Source organism: Lycium barbarum, chromosome 7 (assembly GCF_019175385.1).
Source record: "Lycium barbarum isolate Lr01 chromosome 7, ASM1917538v2, whole genome shotgun sequence".
Taxonomy (NCBI): Eukaryota; Viridiplantae; Streptophyta; class Magnoliopsida; order Solanales; family Solanaceae; genus Lycium; species Lycium barbarum.
Window position 1 is genome coordinate 50712208 of NC_083343.1, and position 8397 is coordinate 50720604.

The following is an 8397-nucleotide window of genomic DNA, read 5'->3' on the forward strand; positions in this document are numbered from 1 at the left end:
AAGGCATGATTCCTATGTTATGATTCCATATGTGTTTCCATAACCTTCTTACTTCCAAAAGTTAGAAGTTCATGATTCTTAAAAGTTTCTTATGATACTAAAGATGAGATGTTTTCTATGATGAACATGATGATGATAATTCTAATTCTAGAAATTCCAAAGCTTATGATTTTAATGCTATTATGAGGTTATTGAGCTTATTCCATGATTTTCTTGATTTTATTCATTGTTGTCGATCTCACCTCGTAATAATTATTCCTTTAAAGTGAGATATAGCGATGATGATTGCTCCATGATATAAATCGGAGGTTACCGATCTTACGTCACTCCGATGTAATTATAGCTTTTATTTGGCTCTCATGCATGCGCTATAGTAGGCCAGGTACAACACCTATTGTGCAACCACTGATCAGTTGGTATTACACACCGAGTCCCGAAAGGGCCGGGTACATTACACACCGAGTCCTTAAATGGCCGGGTATGTTATGATGATTATATTTCATATATATATATATATATATATATATATATATATATATATATATATACGTGTGAAAAGTTTTTTTTTAAGAAGCTAAGCATGCATGACATCAGCCTTATGAGGCATCCAGATGTACAAGTTATCTCTCTTACTCTATGTTACCTTTCATATCTATATTATGTTGTTATTCAGCCTTACATACTCAGTACATTATTTGTACTGACGTCCCTTCTTGTGGACACTGCATTCATGCCCGCAGGTTTAGGTAGTCAGGCGAGAAGCCCAGTATAGTAGGATTTTCTCTCAGCTGCAGTCAGTGCGCTCCACTTGGTCCGGATTCGCAGTCTTTTGGTATGGTATTTTGATTTGTACATATGTGTATGACGAAGCTTTGTCCCGTCCTTCTTACAAAATATATTTCATAAGAGGTCTGTAGACATTTGTACGTCGTTAGAAAGTTAGACAGCGTTGCCAGTTCTTATCCCATTATATGACTAATGTAGCGGCCTAGTCGGCTTACAGGGTTATTTTCTGTACATATATGTAAATGATGGTTATAATTTTTGGACGTGGAGTTGGTTATGTTGATATCACCGATGTGTATAATTTAGTTAAAAGTCATACATGGGCCACCATGATGTTCAATGATGTTTCAAGTACAAAGGTAGGAGTGCTTGATCAGGAAAGGTCGAGCACTCGTCACGACTCCTCAGCTGCGGCGTGACACCCCGCCACTTCTAAAAAATGCTGAAAGCGTTGAAGAGTAGATGTATGGAGGATGCATCTGCTTTGCAGCTCATTATCAGATCATCAACAAAGCGAATATGAATCAAACCAAGCTTGGCACACCTAGGATGGTAATGAAACTGGGGATTGTGCCTCAGCTATTGTAGTGTCCCGTGAAGGTATTCCATGGCTAATACAATAAGATAAGGAGACATAGGGTATCCTTGTCTGAGTCCCTTCTTGGCCTGGAAAATAGGGGTGAGTCCCCCATTAATAAGCAAAGAGTATTGGACAGTAGTGACGCCCCTTTCAGAGAATACCCCTTCACCAACTCATGTGCAATGATCACATTTTCTATTATTTTAGTTTTTAACTTATATCTAAGTTTGGAGTTTATTTCCCTAACACCCTAAAGCTCGAAAATCACCCTAGAGAAAGAGAGAACAAGTCCCAAGTCTCAAGAAACTTCAATGTAAGTCTAATGATGATTTCTAGTTAATTCTGATTCCCTAACATCTTATTAACATGGTTTAACCCTTCAAAATCCGTAGATATTGATTGAGTCTTCTTCGTTGGAGTGAAACCCCTATAATTTGAATTCAAGCATCTTAAACATCAAAAAGGTACCATCTTCATCCTTTAATTAATTCTAGCATTGGATTAGTGATTATAACTCATGAGTTCTTGAGATATGAGTTGATGGGTTTGTTAGAAAGTATGAACAATCAAAGATTAGGTTGATAAATTATTGATTTAGACGTAGTATATCTTATGGGCGATGAAGTATAATGATTATTATAGTACTATGGGATTGTAGGATCACCTAGAAATAATATAATGGATTATTGGGTGTAGAAACACCTTTAATAAGGGCTATGAGGCTTTACACCCATAAGGTGTTTGATAAAATGCCTAAGTGACCAAAATATGAGTAATAGTGCTTATATTGGTTCTCTTTGATATATATTGCTATAGATTACCGTTGGGAAGGATAACGAATATTGTATTACGCTCAAAGGCCGGAGTTAAGGTATATGAGGCTAACTTTCTACGTTTAGGAATGTTAATGATTCTCCCTATGCTACATTCTTTTACAACGTTACGAATTGCCTCAGAAATATAGTTATGCCTCAGTTCCCTGAATAGTTGCAGAACTTCTATTCTCTAGCTTTGTAATTCGTTCATGACTTTTATTTCGAATATTGTGAGCTCAGTACGTAATCAATATAGACTTGTGTTTGATACCCATGAGTCTTAGTCTAGAATAATCAGCATGTTTATAAATAGTTAAAGCTTTATGTGTCATAATCAGTTCATTAATACATGTCTCAGTGAATCATTGATCAGTATGTCAGTGTTGTACCTTTCAGCATGACTCTTAGTCCTTTTATATAAATTATTTGTAACGACCCGTCCGGTCGTTATTTAATATTTCGTGAAACCATGCCCCATCTAGGGCAAGGATTTTAAATAAGAAGCTCCATGATGTGTTTTAAGGGTTGAGAGTGGGAAAAATCAATTTAAAAAAGAATTGGAAATTTCGGGCCTGGGAAGTGAAGTGGACCGTTATAGCGGTCCGTGGACCACCATAGCGGTACCGCTATAGCGGCGAAGCGACCGCCGCAGCAGTCCGCGTGGGGCAGTAGTTCGATTTTGAGTACTTAGTCTATTTTTCTCTCCTTTTTCAACAAAAGACTCTCAAAGGCTGCTCTTAGGGTTCCTTATGAAAGAAAAACCCTTGACCCCAAGAAAAGAAATCTTTCTAATTTCCTCCCCTCCATTCCCTATGAATACTATCGCTCATGGATTCGGATGAAGGCGAGCAATTCCCGGAGAATCAAATATCTGTTCGTTAAAGAGTGCAGGTTACGGTTTACTTTAGTTAGACTTTGATTAGCAAATCATATATACTTTTAGAGTTGACGGGAGAATGCATGATTAAGTCTTCGGACATGGAGTTTGGATGGACATACTTTTAATGTGACTAAATTATTGTATAAATGATGGCTAGGGTAATAATGAGTTATATTTAATAGAAAGTGCTGTTATCACTGAGGGGTTACTCTGTGTTTACTTTATGCAACCCTAGAAGAGGGTGATTTCCGTCTGTATACCCGATTGTGTGGAATAGTCATATGGTTGTTTTCCCTTGAAATTAAAAGGTTCGCATTGAAAGAATTATATTGAGCTGGGTTGGCAGTACGCCCATTAAGGGTAGGAATTATGATTGGTATGACATATCGTATCGTTGTTGTTACAACTCGTAGTTTTGGACGTTGAGGTTCGTTAGGTGTTGGTTGTTTAATTATGAACACTGGAGTGATATATGCCTATCTTATGGTTATGAGGGTTTAAGTTTATATAATAAGCTATTGAAGGATTGAAGGGCAAGTGAATCAAGGAAATTAAATTTGTTGGAACTTTGAAGAAAATATAAGGGGCAATTTTGGACCAAATTGGAGAAAGAATATCTTTTAGTATATGAGGAGTTTTGAAGCAAAGTAAAACCTAAATTGAAGTTCATGAAGTCTAGTTTCCAACGCAACAAACCGCTCGTCGATAGAACATCGGAGTAGAGAGTTATGGACGTTACAAGTTTGGCCGCCAGAGTAGGGATTAACCCTTCGCGAACGCGACCCAAGGCCGCGAACGCGAAGGGCAAATTTTAAGTCGGTTTCCACCGACTTCAACAACCTATACAAGGGGAAAGATCCCTCTTTTTCACTCATAATATTTCCCAAAAATCTCAGCAAACATATGGGTGTGTGTATGTGCCATAAAAGTGAGGAATTAGAGTGATTTTGAGTGGCTGAGTATTAATCGAGGCCCGGGTAATGTGTAATTGTGATTGTAGTATTGTTTTGCGGTGGATTTGTGCTTGGATTCAAAGTAGATATTGAAGATATTGCTGTTTTAGTAAGAATAAGGTATGAATCCCTCCTTATTAATATCGGTTTAAGTTTATTTACGCAGATAAAGCGATTAAATGGTCATATAATGAATTAGTTGATTGAGAAATAGGATAAACATCATGTGGGATGTTTTATGGAGTATTTTTGTATTGATGATGATGTTGTTGATTTTAGTATTGTTGTTATTGTTGTTGGTTGTTGGTATTGTGATTTCGACCTAGGGGTATAAACAGGGGAAATGCTGCCCGAATTTTGGCAGAGTCTGAAGGGGTTTAACTTGAAGACTTAAGTATATGATGATGAGCCTAAAAATAGTATGAATGACTTTATATGTAGATTACGAGGTTACAAATGATCTTAAGTAGATTGCAAGGCAGGTGATAGGTTGAAAAGTTGGAAAGTAAGCTTCCAGGTATGTTAAGGCTATCCCTTTTATTCTTTTGGCATGATCCTTATTATTTGAGCGAACAAGTGAGCGAGCAAGTTCCAAAGAATCTACTCTTAGATGGTACAGGATTCATCGTATCCTTGATTTCTTATGCTAATGTTCATGACTTCTAGAGATCTCTGGTTATCTAGAGTAATCCGGAGTATCCCTTTCAGGAATCTTTCATGCATTATATATACACATACACACACACACACACACACACACACACACACACACACACATATATGTGCAGTTATTTTCTTACACCGTGCCTACATGGCCGGGCAGTAAAACACCGTACCTACATGGCCAGGCAGACACACCACTGCAGTGGGCAGCTTATGATATCATCCCAAACTCGGGATGCCCGGACGTGGGATATGATGATAACACCGTGCCTATATGGCCGGGCAGTATATTATTTCTTTGATGATAACACCGTACCTATGTCAGGCAATCTACTTTATATATAGATGCATATGATTTTTTTTAAAGAGAGCATGCATATCATACGCCCTCAGAGGCACTTTCAGTTATACAGAAGCATTCAGACAGTCAGTTGGTTTATGAGTTTCAGATTCCTTTCATGATTCTTACGTATATATTACTCTTATGTTTTACATACTTAGTACATTGTCCGTACTGACTCCTCTATTGCTCGGGGGGGCTGCGTTCACGCCCGTAGGTTTAGGTAGACAGACTGACGGCCCGGCTCAGTATGACCTTTATCCAGCAGTGGTCAGAGCGCTCCACTTGATCCGGAGCCGCAGTCTATTTTTGTATGCCATTTTGTTGAGATGCACATGCATATAGGTATTACGGGGTCCTCTCCCGTCCTTTCTTTAGCTTTATACTCCCGTATAGGTCTGTAGATATTTGTGTGTATTTGACAGATGATGTAGCCTTATTGGCTTCTGTTCTTTTACGTCCAGCACATGTAGCAGCCTAGTCGGTTTGCTTTGTTCTTTATACATACATACATACATATATATACATATATGTATATATATATATATATATAGATTATACAGAGTTCATGATTTCATCCTTTCACGAGTCAATATAAGTTTAGTCTGAGTTATATATGGGCCCTTAATATTCAGTATTATCCAGGTACGAGTACATGGGTGTTTGGTCATTAGGGATCTGGCACTCGTCACAGCTCACCGGCGTGGGTTGTGACATAAGTGGTATCAGAGCAGTTCTATCCTGAGGTTGTCTACAGACCTTGTCTAGTAGAGTCGTGCACTACACTTATAAACAGGAGGCTATAGGACATTTGGGAAATTGTCATTCCTTCTCTCTTATATCGTGCGATAAAGCCGTATGTTAAGAGTTCACCTTCTAATAATTTGTTCTGATTTCAGCGATGCCTCGCAAGAAAGCTATAGCTGTCTAGAAAGGCAAGAGAGTGGCTGGTGAGGCCACTAGCCGTACTCAACGAGCTACCAGAGTGTTCAGTGGACTACCAGAGCTCGGGGCGAGTCTCAGAGTGAGAGCTCGTCTCAGACTTTGCATACCCCGCCTTCAGCACCTGCCCTAGTGCTCCTAGTTCCTCAGCCAGATTCACCGGGCCAGGATGTGTGGGATGCTATCCAGTTATTGACCAGATTAGTAGTTGCTCAGGCTCAACGGGAGGGAGTTAGTGTTGACCAGGTAGACCGAGCTGGTAGTTCGAGGGTTAAGACTTTTCTTGGTTTAGATCCTCCAGAGTTCTCCGTGCTGAAGCAGAATATAGACCCCCAGGATTTCATTGATAGTATGCAGAGGACTTTGAGGGTTATGCATGCTGATGAGGTTGAGTCAGTGGAGTTAGCTTCTTACAGGCTCCGTGATATTGCAGTCCAGTGGTATCAGACATGGGAGTTGTCTAGGGGAGAGAACGCCCCTCCAGCCGTTTGGAAAGAGTTTTCAGATGCTTTTATTCGCCAGTACTTACCACCAGAAGTCCGACGAGCCCGAGCAGATAGGTTCTTGTTTATTGAGCATGGTAGTATGAGTGTACTGGAGTATTGTGTACATTTCGATTATTTGGCTAGATATGCCCCAACCATGGTGGCTGAGATGGAGGAAAAAGTTCATCGTTTCGTGGTCGGTCTAGGGCCATATCTGATTGATGAATGTTCGACAGCTGCATTATAGCCGGGCATGGATATTTCTCGCATATAGGCATACGCGCAGAATCTGGAGGACCGTAAGCGTCAGCGGAGTGCAGAGTGTGAGCATGACTAAGGTCATGGTAAGAGGGCTAAATCTTTAGATATGGTTGGTATTTTCAGGGGAGGACAGAGACAGCAGTATTCCCGGTATCCATTCCATTTAGCAGGGAGTGTACCTCCGCAGTTTTCAGGTCCTAGGTTTGATCGGTCTTCTTATTCCGGAGCGGTTCAGAGTTCTAGAGCTTCAGGTTCCCAGTACAGACCGGAGTCAGGCAAGTTGAGGCCTCCTCTGCCACAGTGTAACCCAGTGTGGTAGGTTGCGCTCTGGACCGTGTCAATTGGGATCAGATGCCTATTATGCTTGTGGCCGGCCAAGTCATGTGATGAAGGAGTGTCTGTCGAGAGGTGGTGTAGATATTGTTCATCCTATAGGGTCCGTAGCTGGTTCTTCTTCATCTATACGCCCTCCAAGACAAGGTTCTCAGATACCAACAGGACGTGGTAAAGGAAGGAGTGGAGCATTGAGTTCGAACGGTCCTCAGAACGACATTTATGCACTAGCTGATAGACAGGATCGCGAGTTGTCACCTGATATAGCCACAGGTACATTTCCCCATTTAGGCAAATGATGATTTTTGTATTGGTGATATTAGATGCTAAAGTTAACTGACGATGCACCTTTTTATTGACCATAAGCTTGGCAGAAAACCCGAGTTAATATATGAACTCTTAGAGGTAGTTTCTCTCACAGATAACTTCGTAGTAAGATGGGAAGGTATATAAAGATTTCGGGAAGAAGCCTAGTACCCTAGTGGACTTATAGATACCGAAAGATATTATACTACCTTAGAATTGATCATGAGTTCCAACCTGTACCTAAATGGAAAAGTAATACCCCGATGCTTAAGTAGAGCTTATGAGGGCAGCGAAGTTGAATGAGACACTCCCGCCATCAGGTTTGTAATAAGCTACTAGTTACTATTGTTGGTTGCGCAAGGCCATTGTGTTATTGATTGTTATGATCCTGTGCGGCATTATTTTGGGTTGTTGTGTTCAGGTTGGATTGGTATATTTACAGGGGAAATTATGGCAAAATTTTCATAGAATTCCTAAGAGTTTTAACATTCGAGGACGAATGTTTCTAGGGGGAGGGGATGTTACACCTCATAGTTTTGGATGTTGAGGCTCGTTAGGTGTTAGTTGTTTAATTGTGAACACTGGAGTGATATGCGCCTATCTTATGGTTATGAGGGTTTAAGTTCATATAATAAGATATGGAAGGATTAAAGGGCCAGTGAATCAAGAAAATTAAATTTGTTGGAACTTCGAAGAAAATATGAGGGGGAATTTTTGCCCAACATGGATAAAGAATATCTTTTAGTATATGAGGAGTTTTGAAGTAAAGTAAAAGCCTAAATTGAAGTTCATGAAGTCTAGTTTCCAACGCAACAAACCTCTTGTCGATAGGACATCGGAATAGAGTTATCGATGTTACAAGTTAGGCCGCCAGAGCAGAAATTTACCCTACGTGAATGAAACCAAAGGGCCGCAAACGCTAAGAGTAACAGGGATTAACCCTTTGCAAACACGACCCAAGGCCGCGAACGCTAAGGGCAAATTTTAAGTCGGTTTCCACCGACTTCAACACCCTATATAAGGGGCAAGACCCCTCTTTTTCACTCATAATAT